Below are 20,140 nucleotides of genomic sequence, written 5' to 3'. Positions count from 1 at the left end.
TCTCAAGGGCAAGATGGGAATGCAGTCCTGTGCATGCCACACTTGCAAGTGAGGTCCAAGGCCCTTGTGCTATGCAGCAAGTACCAGGTCATACCTAGCACAGCATGCTTTGAATGCAACTGCTTTTATAATAGTGTCTTCTGGATCTCCAGCCCACAGATAATAAGTTGGTTGGACAACTGGTGAGAAAGAGATTAATAGAGACTTTTTGCTGGCACTGGGTGCAGGACCCTATTGCATTACCCATACTCAGTTCCAGGTCACAGTTGTAGGGCAAGGTGGAGCAGCACACTAAAGTTCCCAGCCACAGGGGACCTGGACCTTAGTCAGAATTCCAGGGCAGTAATTGTGGTCACTCACAGACCAGTATATAGGCCAGGAGACGAGAGATGTTCCACATAGTGTTCCCTCCATCTTGGGAGCAGAGACCAACTTTAAAATAGAGTTAAACATCAAGAAGTAGGCTAGAAAATGAGCTATCACTTATTTAAAAAGCAGATAACAGAGTGCACTAAAAACCACAATCCTACAATATGTTGTTTGTACAAAATATTTTGAAGCAGAGAGACACATAATAAGTAAAGGTAAAAGACTGGAGCATAATCTATTTTGTTTCAGCTAAACTAAAAAAAAAGTAGAGGTAGCAATCATGAGGTCAGAACAAAACAAAAATAGATGAATTAAATGATAAGCAAGTAAATTACATCTGGTTAAAAGGAGGACAACGAATTCATATCACTACTAAACATATATGCACCAAATGGTATGGCATTGAAATTCTTAAAGGAAAAGTTAAATGAATTATTGGAAGAAATAGACAATACTATGCTACTGGGGGACCTCAACTTTTCCTTCTCAAAATTAGATAAATCTAACCAAAAAATAAGCAAGAAAGAAGTTAAGGAGTTGAATAGGCTCTTAGAAAAACTATGTGTGATAGACCATTTTTTCCCCTCAGAACTACATGACATTATAGAAACAGTTAATAATTTTATTAAAGAGAATGACATTGAGACAACATATCAAAATTTAAAGGATGTAGTCAAAGCTTTATATGCCTAAGGGCTTACATAAACAAAATAGAGAAACAAGAAATCAATGAAGTGGACATGCAACTAAAAGTAAACTAGAAAGAAAACAAATTAAAATTCACAATTAAACCTTAAACTGGGAAACCTGAAAACCAAAAGAAAGATAAATAAAATTGAAGGTCAGAAAACCATTAAATTAATAAATAAATTTAGGAGTTGATTTCACAGCCTTGGGAGTCTAGGAACAGTAAAACAGATAAACCATCAGCTAATCTGATCTCTTAAAAAGAGAAGAAAATCAAATCACCAATCTCAAAAATGGAAAGGTTAAATTCACTACCAATGAAGAGAAAATTAAAGCAACTTTAGGATCTAATTTACCTAAGCATATGCCATTATATCTGACAATCTAAGGGAAATAGATGAATAATTATAAAAATATAAATTTCCCAGATTAACAGAAGAGGAAGAAAAATACTTAAATAACTCTACTTTATAAAAAGAAATTGAGAAACTCATCAATGAGTTCCTTTAAAAAAAATGTCCAGGTAAAGAATTAGATGTTGAGGATATGCTTCTCAATTAGGGAATGACTGAACAAATTGTGGTATGTCATTATGATGGAATACTATTGTGCAGTAAGAAATGATGAGTGAGATGCTCTCAGAAAAACCTGAAAAAACTTGCCTAATCAGATGCAAAGTGAAATGTACTATGTACAAAGTAACAGTAATATTTTAAAATGATCAGCCCTGAATGGTCTAGCTATTTTCAGGAATGCAATGATACAAGGCAACACTGAAGAACTTAAGATGAAAAAAACTATACATCCCCCAAGAAAGAACAGCTGGTTTCTGAACATTGATTGAAGCATATTTTTTATTTTCTTTATTTTTCTTGAGGTTTTTTATTGTTTATATTTTTTTTTACCATGTGACTATAATGAATATTTTACAAGACTATCCATGTGTAACCTATATGAGGTTCCAATGAGGTGTGGGTGGGAATGGAGGAAGGGAGACAATTTGGAAGCCAAAGTTTTAAAAATGAATATTAAAAATTATTTTTACATGTAACTTGGGAAAAGTAAAATACTAAATAAAAGAATTTAGAATGATTTTTTTTAAAACTCCCAGGATCAGATGGATCCACAAGTGAATTCTACCAAACAACTAATTACAATGATGGATAAACTATTTGGAAAAGCAGGCAAAAAAAGGAATCCTACCAACTCCATTACACGACATAAATATGGCACAGATACATAAACCAGGAAAAGAGAAAAAAAATCTGTAAATAAATTTTCCTAGGGAAAATTTATGAAAAAAAATTTTAATAAAATACTATCAAGGAAATTTCAGCAATATATCATAAAGATACTCATATATTATGAGCATGTGGGGTTTATAACAGGAATTCAGGGATAATTTAATATTAGAAAAACATCAGTATCATCGACTATATAAAGAATACAACTAACAAAAATCCCATGATTATCTCAATAGATGCAGGAAAAGATTTTGACAAAATGCAACACTCATTCATATTAAAAACTCTGGAAAATGTAGTAATAAGTAGAGCTTTCCTTAAAATGATAAGTAGTATTTATCTAAAACCAACAATGAGCATTATCTGTAATGGGGATAGGTTAGAAGCCTTCCCAGTGAGATCAGGAATGAAGCAAGGATGCCAATTCTGAGAACACTATTATTCATCATTGTACTAGGAATTTTAGCTACAGCAATAAGAAAAGAAAAAGCAACTGAAGAAATTGGATGAGGCAATGAGGACACACCATTATCACTCTTTGCAGATGGTATGATGATATACTTGGAGAATACCCAAGAATAAACTAAAAATATCAGCTGAAATAATTAACAACTTTAGCAAAGTTACAAGAAATCAAATAAACCCACATAAATCAACAGTTTGTCTATATATTACCTACAAAAAGTCCAGTGGGAAAAAAATAAAAAGAGAAATTGCATACAAAATTATTTCAGGCAATATAAAATACTTGGGAGTCTGCTTACCAAGACAAATTCAAGAAGTTTATGAACACAATTACAAAACACATTTCCTACAAAGAAGGTCAGACTTAAACAACTGGAAAAATATTACTTGACAATGGAAAGGATGAGCCAATATAATGAAATGACAATTCTGTCTAAATTAATTTGCTTTGTAGTGCCATACCAATCAACCTATCAAAAACTATTTTTAAAGATAGAAAAAAGTGCTGCAATTCATCTTGAAATCAAAAGGTCAAAAATATCAAAGGAATTAATGTTTAAAAAATGAGAGGGAAGGTGACCTACCCATACCAGATCTCAAACCGTATGGCAGAGTAGTAATCATCAAAATGATCTGGTACTGGCTAATAAATACAGTTGTGGATAAGTAGAATAAATTAACTACACAATACACAGTAGCAGGTGACCATAGTAATCTTGGGTTTGTTAAACAGTAAGATCCAGACTTTTGAAACAAGAACTCACTATTCAACAAAAACTGTTGTGAAAACTGAAAAGCAGTTAGGCAGAAAATACGTATAGACAAGCACCTGACACTAAATAGCAAGGTGAAATCAAAAGGGATATATGATTTGAACATAAAGAGTGATACCATGAGCATATTATGGGACCATGGAATAGTTAAACTGACAGATCTGTGATCAAGGGAAGAATTCATAATGGATAATTTTGATTATATTTAATTTTAATTTAATTTAATTTTTGCTCAAACAAAACCAATGCAGCCAAGATTAAGATTAAAAGGAAGACAGAAAACAGGAAAAAAATTTATAACCAGATTCTCTGATAAAGTTTCTCAAATACATACAGAATTGAGTCAAATTTATAAGAATACAATCATTACCCAATTGATATGAACCAGACATTTTCAGATGAAGAAATTACAGCTCACATGAAGAAATACTATAAATCATTGTTGATAAGAGAAATTCAAATTAAAACAACTCTGAGGTACCATGTCACACCTCTCAGATTTGTTAATATGACAAAAATGGAAAATGATAAATGTTGGAGGGGATGAGAGAAAACTGGTACACTAATGCACTGTTAATGGACTCATGAACTGATCCAACCATTCGGAATAGTAACTTGGAACTATGACCAAAGAGTTAAAAAACTGGGCATAACTTTTGATCCAGCAATCGCTGATAGATCTGTACATAAAATAAACTAAAGAAAAAAGAAAAAGGACTTGTCTGTAAAAAAATTGTTGATAGTAGCTATGGTGGCAAAGAATTGGAAACTGAATGAATGTCCAACAATTGTGGAATGACTGAACACGTTCCAGTATATAAGAATTAGTGAATATTATTATAGCATAAGAAATAAGGAGCAGGATGCTATCAGAAAATCTTGGAAATACTTACATGAAGTAATGTTAAGTGAATTGAACAGAATGAGGAGGATATTATACACAGAAGCAATAATACTTTATGATATACACAGAAGCAATAATACTTTATGATGATCAACTGTGAATGACTTCTCTATTCTGAGCAATATAAAGATTTGTGTGTGTTCATCCTTCGTTGTTGAAGAATACCATGCCATCAGAGAAATAATGACATGATTTACACTTGACTTTGTTTTGAGTGAGGAAGGGCTGTGCAGGTCACCAGTCTCACTTCTCCTCCAGAGCCATCTGAATCCAGTGTCCAGATGTTCATCAGGATGACTGGAGATGACCCAGGATGAGGCAATTGGGGTCAAGCTGTGTGCCCAAAGACACACAGCTAGCGAGTGTCATCAAGTGTCTGAGGTGAGATTTGAACTCAGGTCCTCCTAACTCCTGCACTGGTGCTTTATCCACTGTACCACCTAGCTGCCCTAATAGAAAGATACAATTCTGAAGTTCCTAAGAAAAAAATACTATCCACCTCCAGAGAAAGAACAGATGGAATCTGAAAGCAAAGTATCTTATTATATTTCTTTATTTTTCTTGGGATTTTTGTCTGTGTTTTCTCTTGCAACAATGACTAAAATGAAAATACGTTTTCACAACTGCAAATGTATAATCTTTATCAAGTTACTTGCCTTCTCAATGATGGAGGAAGAAAGGGAAGGTGGGAAAGAATTTTGAACTCAAAATTGTAAAAAATGAGAGTTAAAAGTTTTATATATAATTGGAAAAAAGTAAAATATAAATTTCAAAAGATAAATTGAAGATAATCAACAGAGGAACACCACTATTTTTAAGAGTTCTATGTAGGACTTTAGCTAGGACCTGAATGAAATCAGGGAAGGCAAGAGATAGAGATGAGGAGAGAGAGAATGCTTTCAGATTATTCTTTCTCTTCAAATATTGTAGTCACACTAGATTTTATGTTATTTTTCCCCAGATGGTATCCTATCTCACATGCCATTCCTTTTGCATTTCATCCCCCATACTGGGAATAGTCTCTTTAAGTACTAATGCCTCTAGAATTCCCATACCCCTTCACATCTTACCTCAAATTTTATCATCTAAACCTCCGGATTTCCTAATCAACGCAATTCTTACAACTCTTCTCCTTCTACAAACAGTAACTTTGGGTCTGCCCTATATATATTTGCCTTTTCTTGTCAGTGTACATATTTCCCTTCCACCACTAGTGTCTTTATATATCCTATATTTCCCTGTCACAAAACAGATGTTTAACAGATGTTTTCCTCCAAAAGATTCTTATTGGGAATCCACTCTGTCTTGTCTCCTGAATGTATCTTAATCCATGCTTTGTACATCCCAAAGCTAAGGACTATGTATCTCCTTTTTGTCAGTGAGATAGGAATAGACCAGGATAGGATCCAAGACAGAGAATGAGAGAGGGCTGTGAAATATTTGAGATTTCAGAGCAGGAAAACCACTTAGAGAAAATTCCTCCAAGACTCTCATTTTGGATAGGAGAGAATAATGAGGTTGAAAGTGGTAAAGTCTGTAATTCACATGACTAGTGACAAATCCAACGTCTACTAACTGAAACCATTCTTGTTTCCACTATAGCTAAGAATTCATTTTATGAAAGGAATAAAGATATATAAGTTGCTTAGTTTGTTCCCATGGGAAGTTCAGCGCAAATGAAACCAGTGAATTCAGACTTACTGAGTAACTACTATGAACAGATATTGACTTTTCTGGGAATATAGGAAAGTATGTAAAATACTAAGCTCTCACAAGAAGACTGTAATCAATCACTTTGGGAATATAAAATTAGGAACTAATTAGAGGAGTTTAGTGACACCTGAGCCTCTGGCTAATCATGGCTCCATGCTTCTCCAGCCATTTCAGTGATTCTGGGGAGACCTGAGGTGGCCTTACTTATTCTCTGATTCATCATCTATAAAATGGGGATGGGACTGACCAGTCCCTTAAATGTTGGGAGGAATAATTTCAGAGAGAGTTCAAAACTACCATTGTAGCAAAATATTTGTAAGACACTTTGGTTTAGGGAGGAGTGTAAGCTCTCATGTTACACTGAGTAACACTATACCACTGAGTGTTACAGGTCTTAAAAGTACAAGTCCTAGATTGGAGCTCAAACTTAGGCAACAGTTGCAAAGTTATTTACATCTTGTAGTAGATGATCTCAGTATTTTTCCTCTCCCAGCCAGAGAGACCACACAAAACCTTCAGATCATTTCACAAACTAACAATTATCTCCCAGCTAGTCAGCCTAGGACAAACCAACACAGGCTCTTTTGGCTAATGAGATCAGTGATGAGATCAGGGCATCTTTCTGCTTGTTTCACATATGAAGCCTTCCTTCCATATACTCATACACTGAATTTGACACATGGTATTGATTTGAAATTTCTTTTAGTCATTTAGAAGGATGGCATGTCACTGAGATGACAACCAATGGCAGCGGATCAATGAGCAAAAATGATTCAGCCATGGGTCTTCTACTTGTTTGTTGACCATCTCCCATATTAGAAGTCCCATTAAAGATTGGACAACTCCTGAAATAGTAGGAAACCTTACAATCTAATTCTAGGTCCAAATACATCTCTTCAGGTAAATAATCCCCCTCCAAAACTAACTGAAAAGGTCCTACAAAAGAGAATAAAAGACAGTGGGACATTGCAATTTCCTTCCCTTCCCCAATACAGATGGTAAATAATGTATTACGACTTTCTGACTGATCATTTTCTCCCAAGTGCAGCAGCGCAGTTCAGCTCCATCCAACTCTTAATAATGCACACCCTTTGGAAGAAGGAAAGTGAAATCTTACCAGAATTGGTCACTAGGACACTGAAAAAAAGAAGCACGAAAATCTGGGCTGTAAGATGACTCTCTAAGGACATCCTGACACTTCCAGTCCTGCTGCTGTTTTGAAAGCACCAATTCTTCTTGAGAGACCCCAGAGCACCAAATGAGGGATATACAGCAATAGGAGGAGACTATATAGATTCAGCTCCTGACCACGCCACCTGTGCTGGGAGCCAATAAAAACTCCCTTTACCAATTCAGATAGTATCAGAGACTTGATCTGCCACATCTGAAATTCAAAAACCAATTAAATTCATACCCCTACATATCTCCTTATATGAGAAAAGAGGTCTTTGTGAAGAAAATTCTGTCTTTAAGACATCGAATGAGACATGTATCTCAGAAGTGAGGTTAAAAAGCTACATCTGGATGGTTCTAACTCCCCTATGTGGTCCATGTCACTTTCACAATCAACAAAACATAAATCCAGTAATAATCAGTGATATGGTCAGTCACTTGCTGCACTGCATGGGCCAGATTCAGGATCATCTTTGATTTAACTGGGGTTTTTGAACATATATTAAGTGAACCATTTCTCATTAGATGACCAGGCAACTTTTGAAAAAGAAAAAAAGTTATTTTCAGTCCTCAACTGAGACCCATAAAAGATATAATTTTAGGTTTGGAGAAAGTCAATATACTCAGCTAGGACTGGGAATGAAGAATGCAGACTTCTGAGACAGGCCGACAAAAGGAGCCTAGAAAAATAGCACTTTGAATTCAAGTATTGGACACAGGAATCTCAGGGAAACTGATTCAATGGCACAAATGTGTATTAAATGACAAATATGCACAAGGCCCTCTGCTGGATTTGCTCCTAAGCTGGACATCACTGGCCTCTAGATTGGGTCTTATTGAGTGCTATGTGACTTGCTACCTTGCAGAAATCCTCACACCTTGTACCGTTTTTGATCTCAAGAAGTCTGACTTAAGAAAACATCTAATCACACCTGTTTCTATGAGGGTTTGAGCATTAGGTGTGAAGGCAGAAAGCTAAAGCTGTGCTGCATAAACATGGAGAATTGGTGATTATTTAATGAAGTGAATTATTGGTAAATGGGTGTGTGTGCATGCGTCTTTGTGCATGTGTGTGCACGTGTGTGTATGTGAGTAAAAACGTGATTAGCTGTTACACATCCTATTCCCAATTCCTTATGGGCACTAGCACAGGTTATTCTCTAAACCTGAAACTTCCTCCCTGGTATTTCTGTTTCTTGAATTCCTGCTCTTCCTTCCAGAAGCACCTCAGGTGTCTCTTCCATGAACGTTTCCCTCTTTTCAAACTTTTTCTCCGACCTCATCTGGACATTTATACCAACTGTTGTCACTCTGCTCAACATCCCAGTGACTTCTTTCACAAAAATACCCCTCCTTGGTCACCTCTCCTGCACATGTGTTCCCTTTTCTTAGTAGAAGTAGAACTCTCATTTTTGCATTTGTATCTCCAGAGATTAGTAAACATCTGGTACATATAAAGTGATTAATCAATGACCATCCATTCACTCATTCTACAGTATAATGTAGTGGAGAGAGCAGCGTATATTAGATGTGTGACCATGGTCAATATTTCTAAATCTCACTTTAGTTATTGATATGCAACTCCTGTCCCTAAGCCCAGTGACTTGCGACTCTTTCCTTATTGTTGGAGATAGAGACCCTGCCCTACATGAGAGGTGAGACAGAATTGGGGGGCACAGGGAAGCTCCAGCCTTCTTCAGTCTCCTGGAGATTCTTCAATCTTCAAGTCATTTCCAGTGTCTTTGGTTTCCAGCTTCAAGGAGCAGAATGGAAGAGGTCAATCACACTTCAGGTTAATGAAGTAAAAGACTCTAGAAAGACATGAGAAGTGCCGGCAGTCTCCACCATGTCCCTGTCCTCAGTGTGCTACAGTGGAATATTCAGGGAGTTTCCCCTTAGGTGAATTCTAGAACTCTCTTGGTTGAGCTGAGTTAATCTCTTTCCCAGTGGAAAACCCTAACACTCTATGTGCACTCTATATTTTCCTATGTATACCTTCTCTGATCTCTGTTTTGCTACTGATTTGGATAAATGTGTTTTTTTCTGTGTGCTATATATGTTCATTGTGCAATTGTTATTTGGTGGGAAGGGGATCAAGACTTGGAGGTAAAACTTGGGATCCTCCTCCACCTTCACCAACAACAGTGACATAGTGATCAGAATTTAAATTTGATCTGATCATATTCTCTATACAAATAATGCTTTTCTCTAACATTTTTATTTAAGATTTTGAGTTTCATATTCTATCCCTCCCTCCTTCTTTCCCCTCTTCCTTCCCTGACACAGCATGTAATCAGATATATGGTATATATGTAGAATTATCTATAGCATTTCTATATTAGTTATTTTGTACGAGAAGATTCAAATAAGAGAAAGAAAGTGAAACACGCATCCTTCAGTCTGTGTTCAATCAATATCAGTTCTTTCTTTGCAGGCAGATAGTGGTATACAGCACTGCATTTCCTCATCTGGGTCAGACCACTCCCAAACACCAAGACGATTTAATAAAAATGATGGGGAATTTAGAAGCTGCTAAATGAAAAATTAGAACACCACAGGATTTACCAGCACTATAATTCATCCATCTCTAAGAAGGCAGCATTTAATTTCAGCAAAAGTAAAGGTCAGCTTCCTCGTTGATGCTAAATTCTTCAATTTGAAAAGGATACAAGTCAAGACCAAAGTAGAGGGAGTGTTGGTTCATGACTTTCTGTTTGCAGATGATAGTGCACTCAATGCAGCCTCTGAAGCTGAGATGCAACAAAGTAAACCAGTCTTGTTATTTCATCCCACTAGACCATGTTATTAGCATCCCAAACCTCCTGAATATCAAGTAGGTTTTTAAAATATTCAGAGTGTTCTCAGTCACATACATTCTGCTCTTTCAAAGTGTCTAACAATTCTGAAAGGAACATGATGGCAGTTGACTCCTCTACTCCCTATAGAACAAAACATTTTCTAAGGAAAGGCAAAGAATGAGTATTCTAAACATGATCTTGATTTAAAAAAATGGATAGAGGACCCCAAGCTAAGATGGTGGCCAGGGGCTCCACACATTGGTTTTCACTGCCTGTACCCCCACACCTCCACCTGCTAGCTGCAGCAGGGAAAGGGACTGGGGCACCCTAGAAACACATCTAATCATCTCTGTGAGGCATGGGCTAAGTAATACCACCATCTTACCTTGCTTGGGTATCTTTGTCTCAGGAAAAATCCTGACATTGAGATCTAGCATCTACCTCTCAACAATAAAATTTTACCCTTAAATTTGTACTGTTCCATTTCCCTTGAGTTTCTCTTCTTCAGCCAAAGATGATTATTACTAGATATTAGGAGTGCCCTGAATTGCCAGCCAGAAAGAGATCCAGAAAGCCGATTACCAGCTTGCCAAGAAGACTACCCTGACATTAATAAGGATGATTGTAAGGCTAAAGAAAAGTCTTCACATTCAGCAGAAGCTTATGACATACTAAGGGATGAAATGAAATGAAGTGACATACTTATGGTCCAGCTGACTTTGATTTTGGAAAGGAAAGTTCTGGACAGAGCTACTGGCAAAGTGACCCTACTGTTGACCCAGAAGGACCTTTTCAGAAAATCTTTGGGGAGTTTTCAGGATCTTCATTTGGGGATTTCCAAAGTGTATTTGATCAGCCTCAGGAATACATCATGGGACTGACATTCATTTGGTCTGCAAAGGGTGTTAACAAAGAATTCACTGTGAACGTTAATACTTCATGTGAACCATGTGATGGCAAAGGAAATGAACCTGGCACCAATGTTCAGCAGTGCCATTACTGCAATGGCACAGGAATGGAAACCATCAATACAGGCCCTTTGGTGATGCACTCTACATGTAGGTAGAGGCCATGGATCCATAGTAACTTCTCCTTTGTGGTATGTAGGGGAATAGGACAAGCCAAAGAGAAGAAGAAGGTCATGGTCTTCAGTACCTACAGAAGTGGAGGGTGGCCAGACTGTGAGAATGCCTTTAGATAAAAAATGAAATTTTCAAAACATTCAAGGTTCAGAGAAATACTGTGTTTAAGAGGAATAGAGCAAATATCCACTCAGACCACTTATTTCTGTAGCTCATACTGTCCTTTGTGGGACAGCCAGAGCTCAGGGGCTATAAGAGACAACGAATGTCATGATCCCTCCTGGGATACAGGTTGACCAAAAGATTCAAATGAGTGGGAATGGAATCTCCTGGATTTGTAGCTATGGCTATGGTGACCACTACATTCACACCTAAAAGTTAGAATTACCAAAAGACTGACAAGCAGTCAGCAAAGCCTGAAGATGCTCAGCTATGCAGAAGATAAGATTGACGTAAAAGGGACAGTAAATGGCATCACAAATGCAGCTGCTTGCAAACAGTCCTCTGTAAACTAGACAGAGTAAGTCACAGGGACATGTCTTTCTGTCTGTGGGACTGAGAAATGAAAGGACTCCAGATCAACAGCACAACTGCTTCAGCATCAGTAATATCAAGTGACAAATTTCCCCCTAGAATAGGGCTACCAGAGGATGGACTTATCAATAAGATATGCCTAAACTCTAAGTTAGACTCTGCTATTTTAATAGGTGATGCAGATTTCCTGTCCATGGGAAGGTAAACCAAATTCCTCTGACTGAATATAGTAGAACAATTTCATACTTCTGGAGTCAAAATTTCCATTTGGAGTTGTGTGTCGTGGGAATTATAGCTACGAAATGTAAAAAAATTAACACAAAACCTCTGCCCACAGCTTAAAATGAAGCCAAAAGCTTAATATGGCTGTGAACTAATTAATCTCACTTAGCAAGTATCCTCAGGAACTGTCCAAGTGAATCCATTCAGATAGGCTTTCTTCTCTAGGAACCTATAGTAAAATATCTTGACAATGTCCTTTTCTTTCAAATAGGGTATGTCAAGAGCTATTCTTTCTCTTCCTTCATGACAATCATTTCTGTGTGTCACTGTTTTGAATATCCTAGGGGTAAAGTGAGCATTCTTGAGCAGTCAGCTGATCTCTCCACAAATATCCAAATTGTTCCTTAATTGACAAGCAGCTGTGACAAAGTAAGCAGATGTTGGGACTTCCATAATTCACTGGATTAAAACCACACAATAACATCTCTGTGAGTCTATCAAGTGTCCAAGCTTTGAAGAATCACAGAATTTTGTAACTAGAAGAAACGTCAATGATCTCCCATTCAACTACCAAATTAGTAGATAAGTAGTGCCTGGAATACCTTCTCATTCATATGGCCCACCAATTAGCTACCCAAGATTTAAGGTATTCAAGATAATAAGCTTTCATTAATATGTTTACTTTTTTGCCCCACTCAACCAAGGGATGTGACCAGTTCAAAAAACAAAAGCATTTAATGAGTGATGAATGGTAATAAAAGCAGCAAAATCCATAAATCTTGGACTTAGTCTCAAACAAATGCACAAATCATGTGTGGGAAGTGTGGCCATACAAAGGTATCACACATGAGTGAACTAATGTAGCCAGAGCAGGTGTTTACAAGAGTCTCTTTCTAAAGAGCATCCATGACCAGGGCACAGGCATGGAAAAGTAACTCCTGACCTTGTCACTGCAGGACTTTCTGGCTCTTCTCATGATGCCATTGCTATGCCCTTTCTCCCTGCTAGAGGTGGCTCTATAGCAGGACTGTACCAACTTCAGCCACTTCAGAGTATGTTCTAATGATTCTCCCATCTATTCATGGTAATGTTATTTAGATTTTTCATGTAGGAGCATGCAAACTATTATGGAAAAAGACAAAAATCTTATCCTTTCAAGAACCTAAAAGAGGTACTTTAAACATTCTTCATGAAGGGATGGTAAGTATGAATGGACCAAATCTCAGAATTGCCATCCTTAGGAGATATTCAAGAAGAAATGGGACATTGGGTAGAAGGTGGAGGAAGGAAAGGGTATATGAAGTGTTAATGCCATAGAAATATTAGAAATTTAGGTCTCAGACTGAGAAATAACCTTGAATCTATGAAATTAAATCAATAATATTGATAGTGATATTGAAATGATACGTAATGAATGTAAAATGAATACAATGAAAGGAGGGCATTAGCAGTTTCAGAGGATCAGGAAACGCATTAAAGATCAATCATTCAACAAATATTAATGAAATACTAACTGTGTGCCACACTATACTAGGTGCTAAGCATACAAATACAAAGAATGAAACAATTCTTACTCACATCAGAAACAATTATATTTCATTCTTGACACAGCTCATTTGTTCAGAAAGGGTCTAATTATGTATGAGCTTGAAATGACAAAGGAGGGACTTTACTGGATACTGGATGTTAAAAAAGAGTTCATTAAACCCTGGAATTTTTGCATAAGAGGAATAGTGTGGTCAGAAGTAATCCTAGAGGAGGGAACCTTAGAAGAATGGAAATTATATGAAAGAAGGCTAGTTAAGTAGGTTGAGGACAGATTTCAGAGGGCTTCAAAGGCCTAGAAATGAAACTGTCTTACATGATCAGACCTTAGTAAGATTATTTTGGGCAGAACATGGATTAGAGAGGAAAGACTTGAACTGATATTTAATATTAAGTTCATAAAAAATCATTTTGAATTATAATAATAATTTTTCTTTTAAATTTTGAAGGAGGTTCAATTAAGGGTATTTTGGATATCCTAGCTACAACCATCTTACTGAGTTAGAAAGAATTTTGTTATGGAAAGTGGGGAGGCTGAGGACTCAGGGATTTGGGATAGTTGAAAAGACAGCGCCATATGCAGTGAAGATCTCCAGCATGAGAGAAGAATCAGTGGAGAGAAAGACTGTGAGCCAAGTGCTGGACTGGGAAACGGGGTAAATGGCCTGAAAGCCAGAGAATTATGCCAACTTTTTGACTCTTGGTGTTGGAGGAAGATGAAGGGCAAGAATGGAAATGAATTTATAAATGCCTGGTGCTAAGCTAAGTACTTTACAAATTTTATCTCAGCTGATACTTAGTGAGTTAGGTACTGATTAGAACCTCATTTTTCAGGGGCTGATTTATGGTGCAGTGAATAGAACATTGATCCTAAAGTCAGGAGTACCTGAGTTCAAATCTGGTCTCAGACACTTGACACTTACTAGCTTGTGTGACCCTGGGCAAATCATTCAACCCCAAATGCCTCAACAAATAAAAAGAACTGCCTATAATAGTTGCAAAAATTGAGGGAGATGGATTAAATAACTTCCAAGACTCCCACAGCTAGTAAGCATCTTTCTAGTTTACTCAAGCTCTTGATATATCCTCAAATGTGGAAGATGAAAATACAATCTCCTGGAAAGGTAAACCACCAGACTTTGGCTCTAACTCTGATCAGCCAGGTCAGTGTGAGCAGGAAGATGTTTACATGGTGATAATTGGTTTGGTGGTGTTTCTGATTAGATCCACACTTACCAATTACGTGTGTGACTTGCAGAGGTATAAATGCTGGAGGTTATCACAGACAGCACTTGCAAGTGTGAGATTTTTCTGCTCTATTTGCTTAGCAGCTCAGTCTCAAACCAGAAAAGGAAGGAGGATTCATTAACTACTCCAGTAAAACCAGTTCTGGCGTTGTCACATCTGTGGGGTTTTAGAGAAATGAGTAAATAAAAGCATTTTCATTCCCTCTCTCCGAACTCCTGGCAGAGTGGTGCAAATCTTCCCCTTTACAGGAATCTGATTTCTTTTCTCTAAAAATCTGCTGGATATGCTGACACTTCTCACCTTTCCTATTCTACTTCAATAGGTTATTTATTATTTGGCAAATGCAAATAATGTAATGTAAACTTTAGGGCAACCTACACTTTAGCATTTTTTCCAAAAGAAAACAGGGAAAAACGGTAGCCCTGGGGCCCACCCTCCCCCTTTAAGGATGCCTAATAATAAAAACTACTTACATTTTTTTAGTACTTTATGCTTGGAAAGTGTTTTAAATATCTAATTTCCTTAGTCCTTAATTTAATCATTTCTTTTAATTTAGTGTTATTAATCTATATTTTACCAAGAACAGAATCAAAGAGGAAAGTAACTCTCTCTCTCTCTCTCTCTCTCTCTCTCTCTCTCTCTCTCTCTCTCTCTCTCTCTCTCTCTCTCTCTCTCTCTCTCTCTCATTCTGTTATGCAAAGTTGGGATTCTCCCAAAGGGCCACACTTGAGGAGTTAGAGGGCTATATGTGGTCTGGAGGCCTCAGGTTCCCCACTCCTGCAGTATCCCTTTCTAAAAGCTGACCGAGTATGATTAGCTAACTGATTGTAACTATTAATCACTGGGGAAGTACAAGCACACTGGGAAGGACTAGTGAGCTATAATATTAGGCAATGAGGTAGTATTTTTTAAGTGCTTATTATGTGCCTGGTGATGCCCCCACAGCCCCTCAGAAGCCCCTTAAATCCTGAGAGCACAAGTAAGCATCTGTCCTCTGAGACCTGCCAGTGTGAGTAGGAGTTAAGAGAACATGTTCCAGAGCATGGGCTACCAAAGAAAAGGTACAATTTTGTCTAATGTAATTTATACAAACCCAGAGTACACATTTAGGTAAGCATAACATTCCTCATTTAAACAAACTTTCCAATTTAATGAGCAGTTGTTTGTCCTTAGTTTCAAAAAGGACCAATGGCATCCCAGGGAGATGTGTTGACTTGTGTGTGAATTTTATTTAAGTGACAAAGGCATCAAAGTCATCCACTGCATCCTGGGACATTTGTCCTGACTTCTGTCTTGGCACTGGACTTGGATGACTCTGGAGGAGAGGTGAGGTAAGGAAGAACCTGAGAAACAGTGGTGTTGCCCATTGTGGGCATGGGGGCAGGATACAAGGGTTAACAAGGCCTCTCTTCACCAGCACAATAACAACTATTGTCAACAACAATTAACAAACATAATGCATATCCTAAGATACCTCACCCCAGAAGAAAGCACCTCATAAGTCCACTATGGCTGGCTATAGGGGTGAGCTTTTAGTGATTTTCCATACATTATAATGTATATTCCTCCATAATACTGACAGAGAAGGGATTGCATCTATGATCATAGCAGTTTTAGATGTGCTTATTGAAAGAATAATGTGTATGAATGAACCATATCTCAAAATGCAATGAATAAAGTTCAATGAGCAAATTAAGAGAGAGTGGATAGAACAGGGCTTGGAAGGGACAGGAAGAGGAGGAGCTGTTGGATGAGTTACTTTCATGGAAATATTTTCAGTGAAAGTTATAACCAGAGTGACATTGAAAATATTCGAGATACCTAGTTACTGGCTAAATTTAATCAATAAAATTAATCATTGTATTAATAATGCTAGTGCATTTTTGATAAAAGGGGTCAGTGACACTCTAATGCCAAAGATATCTTATGGAACCCACTCAGTGCTTATATGAACTTCAAAGAATGGGTATTCCTGAGGTAATTCTGATGGGTTAACAAGTAATGAAAGAGAATAAATATTATAATGAGAGGTGGCAGTGTTTTAATGAGGGACTGGAGGATATGACTTTGATCATGTCATTTATTTCCAAATCACCCCAGCCTTGGCCAATTTAATCAAAGAACTTACTCCCTTCCTAACCTCAAGAGAATACAACAAGCAGGAATTCAGCTAGGCAAGATGGTCTAGGTGAGATAAATTTTGGCAGAGCTCAGTAATGTCCTTCAAAGATGAGGCTTCAAAAAGGAAGCAGGATAGGAAAAAACACTGGACCTCACCCATAGTTGGTTATTTATAATCATTTCCCTCACGAGCTAGGTCAGGAGTATAATTTTGAGTCAAAGACCTGAATTATGATGTAAATTGAGCCATGTATTGACCCCTGAATCAAAGTGGGATTTATGGAAGATAGCAGACGAGATTAAAAAGAACTAAGATCGAGGATCTAAGTCTTCTGTCCAGCTGAGAGTGAACACAAGATATCCATGTCTAGAAGAGTAGAGGAGAAGACTAGCATATATAGTCTGGAAATCCAACAGGGAAGGTGCTTCTCTGAAGAGGTGTGTTCTCTACAGTCCAGAGAACATGCCTGGAATTTCATGAAGCATCTTCATACTATGGATAAAGAATTGAAAGGAAAGTTGGAGATCAGAAGATTAGAGAAAAACATATAGGTAAAGGAAGGTTGAGGAGGGAAGACATAGGAAAAGAAGAAAGGCAAAAGGGGGATATTTCAGAATTAAGGATCCTAAAGGAAAATTACTTTTGATAAAGGTAAACAAATCACACTGGTGGGAAAGTTCAGGATAGTGGAGAAGTGTTCACCACATGTGAAGAGAAAACCTTTAACCGTGTCCTCTCAGGACAGAGAATTTGAGTGCAGGTGAATTCTAAAACTATTTCAGGTATCACAGGAAACTGACTCCACTCCAATTCTGTTCAATAAACATTTATTATGAAACTGCTTATAGTTTATGGTCTTAAAGTGACATCTGAGGGACACCAATCTCAATTTCATCATACCCCAGGTCTTCAGAGGACATTGGTGGGGTATTTTCATCCATCCTGGAGTCAGGAGATCCCCCAAAGAACTCAGGAGACTGAACTAGAAGCAAGAATATGGAAGTGAATTTGTAGCTGTGTCAAAAGAAAAGCAAGGAATATTTGGTGGTGGTTTAGGTGGGTGAAAATAATATCACCTTCAAGACCTGGGTGAAGAGTCTTTTCTCAGTCATGAAACACCATGGACAGGAATGGAAGCAGCAGTAGCCAGGACTGAGAGAGGGCTGTGGAAAGACTTCTCTTTACATTGAGAGTAAGTTGGAGTCAAAGAGAACTGTTGTGTTAGTAACATCATTATGGGTACAATTGTTCCAGGTAAACACTGGAAAATGTCAATACAGAGAATTATCAATGTAGTGACAAAATGTTTTGTCATATATGTATACATATATATGTTTACATGTACATATATACACATAGAGAGAAACATATCTATATACTTGAATTTTTCTATAACTGAGGGGGATGTCCCTTTGCATGTGAAAAACAAATCTGTAGTTTTATTTCTTTTAAGATAGAAGGGAGTGTCAGGAGGTGTTCAAAGCTAAATTTAGTTGAAGAAGACTACTTAGAGTTAGGGTTAGGGACCTGACCTTGCACTAAAAATCACTAAGGTGGGAAAGGGGACAAATACTCCCTCATTTAAGACAATTATTTCAGTCCCCTTAGTATTATATTCCCCTTCATTTCTGTTAGCTTCAAAATTCTCCTGTCTTAATTTCTATTACCTCACAGATTATCACTGGCCCCAAATTCAAGGAGGAAATCACTTGGATCAGAACTTTCAACCCTGTCATAATTCAATTCATGTTGCTTTCATGATAGTGAACCTCAGATAGAATATACCAGAGATGATAAGCTGATTCACTGAATTATGTTCCAGATTCTGATGCCACTTTGATCATTATTTTGACCCTGAAATCAAGCCCTACCACCCTCTCAGAGGCCTAATCACCTATCAAACCAAAAATAAAGGACTTTCAAGCATTCTTGTTGAAATGACCAGAATTAAATAGAAAATTTATAATAACACAAGAATCAAGAGAAGCATGGAAAGGTAAACAGAAAAGAGAAATCATAATGGACTTACTAATGTTGAACTGTTTATATTCCTACACAGAGACATTTCTCAGTATTGTTGGGTGGATTATAATACATATAGATAGAGGGCACACGGTGAGTTGAACAGGTAGAGATAATATTTTAAATAATAAAATTAAAGAGTGAGGGAGAAATATATTGGCAGGAGAAACAGAGAAATGGAATGGGGAAAATTATCTCACATAAAAGAAGCAAGAGAAAGCTTTTTTAATGTAAGGGAAGAGGGGGGAGGTGAGAGGGAAAGAGTGAACCTTATTCTATTCACACTTGGCTTAAGGAGAGAATAACATGCATACTCTATTTGATATGAAGATCTATCTTACACTACAGGAAAGTAGAGGGGAAGGGGATAAGCTAGGGGGAAGATGATAGAAGGGAGGGTAAATGAGAGGAGGGGGTAATTAGAAGTAAACACTTTTGAGGAGGGATAGGGTCGAAAGAGAGAATAGAATAAATGAGGGATAGGACAGGATGGAGGGAAAAATAGTCTTTCACAACATGACTGTTACGTAAGTATTTTGCATAATTACACTTGCATAATCTGTATTGAATTGCTTACCTTCTCAGTGAGGATGGGTGGGGAGGGAGAATGGGAGAGTAGTTGTAACTGAAAGTTTTAAAAACAAATACTAAAAATTGTTTTTACATGCAACTGGGAAATAAGATATATAGGCAATGTGGTATAGAAATGTATCTAGCCCCAGAAGAAAACAGAGGGGATGGAGATAAGAGAAGGGAAGGGTGTGATAAAAGAGAGGGCAGATTTGGAAAGGGGTAAATGAGAATGCATCCTGTCTTTTTGTGGGTAGATGGGAAAGATGGGAAAGATGGGAAGATAATTTGGTGCTCCATATTTTGTAGAAGTATCTCTTGAAAAGTAAAAATAAAAAATTATTCTTTTCAAAAAGGGGTCAAACAGAAAAGACGGGGATAGTTACCTTCACATATGATAAGGGCTTCTTCTCCCTACTCTCAAGAATTCTTGTCCCAAGATTGAGAAGGACTATGCCAGAGGAAGGATTCTTTGCAGTTGATTTTGCCTATCCATCGGGTCTGCAAACTATTTCTGGGGCTAAACAGTGTTTCAATTTGCCCCTTGGCACCACAAGGTGTCTGCAAATCACTGATACAATACTGTCACCCATGGAGTTGGAGGAAATCCTACCCCATGTTCCATTATAAAAAACCTCTAGACACCCTGAGCACTTATGGGCCCCTCTC

General features: G+C 37.3%; 1 pseudogene; it reads left to right on the top strand.

The window, feature by feature from the left end:
- The first annotated feature begins 10,361 nt into the window (after window positions 1-10,361).
- LOC140525876 (dnaJ homolog subfamily A member 3, mitochondrial pseudogene) lies at window positions 10,362-11,723 on the top strand (annotated as a pseudogene).
- The last annotated feature ends 8,417 nt before the right edge of the window (window positions 11,724-20,140 follow it).

The sequence above is a fragment of the Notamacropus eugenii genome, chromosome 2, assembly GCF_028372415.1.
Source record: "Notamacropus eugenii isolate mMacEug1 chromosome 2, mMacEug1.pri_v2, whole genome shotgun sequence".
NCBI lineage: Eukaryota > Metazoa > Chordata > Mammalia > Diprotodontia > Macropodidae > Notamacropus > Notamacropus eugenii.
The sequence above is the reverse complement of the archived record's forward strand: the minus strand, read 5'-3'. Positions and strand labels throughout refer to the sequence as shown.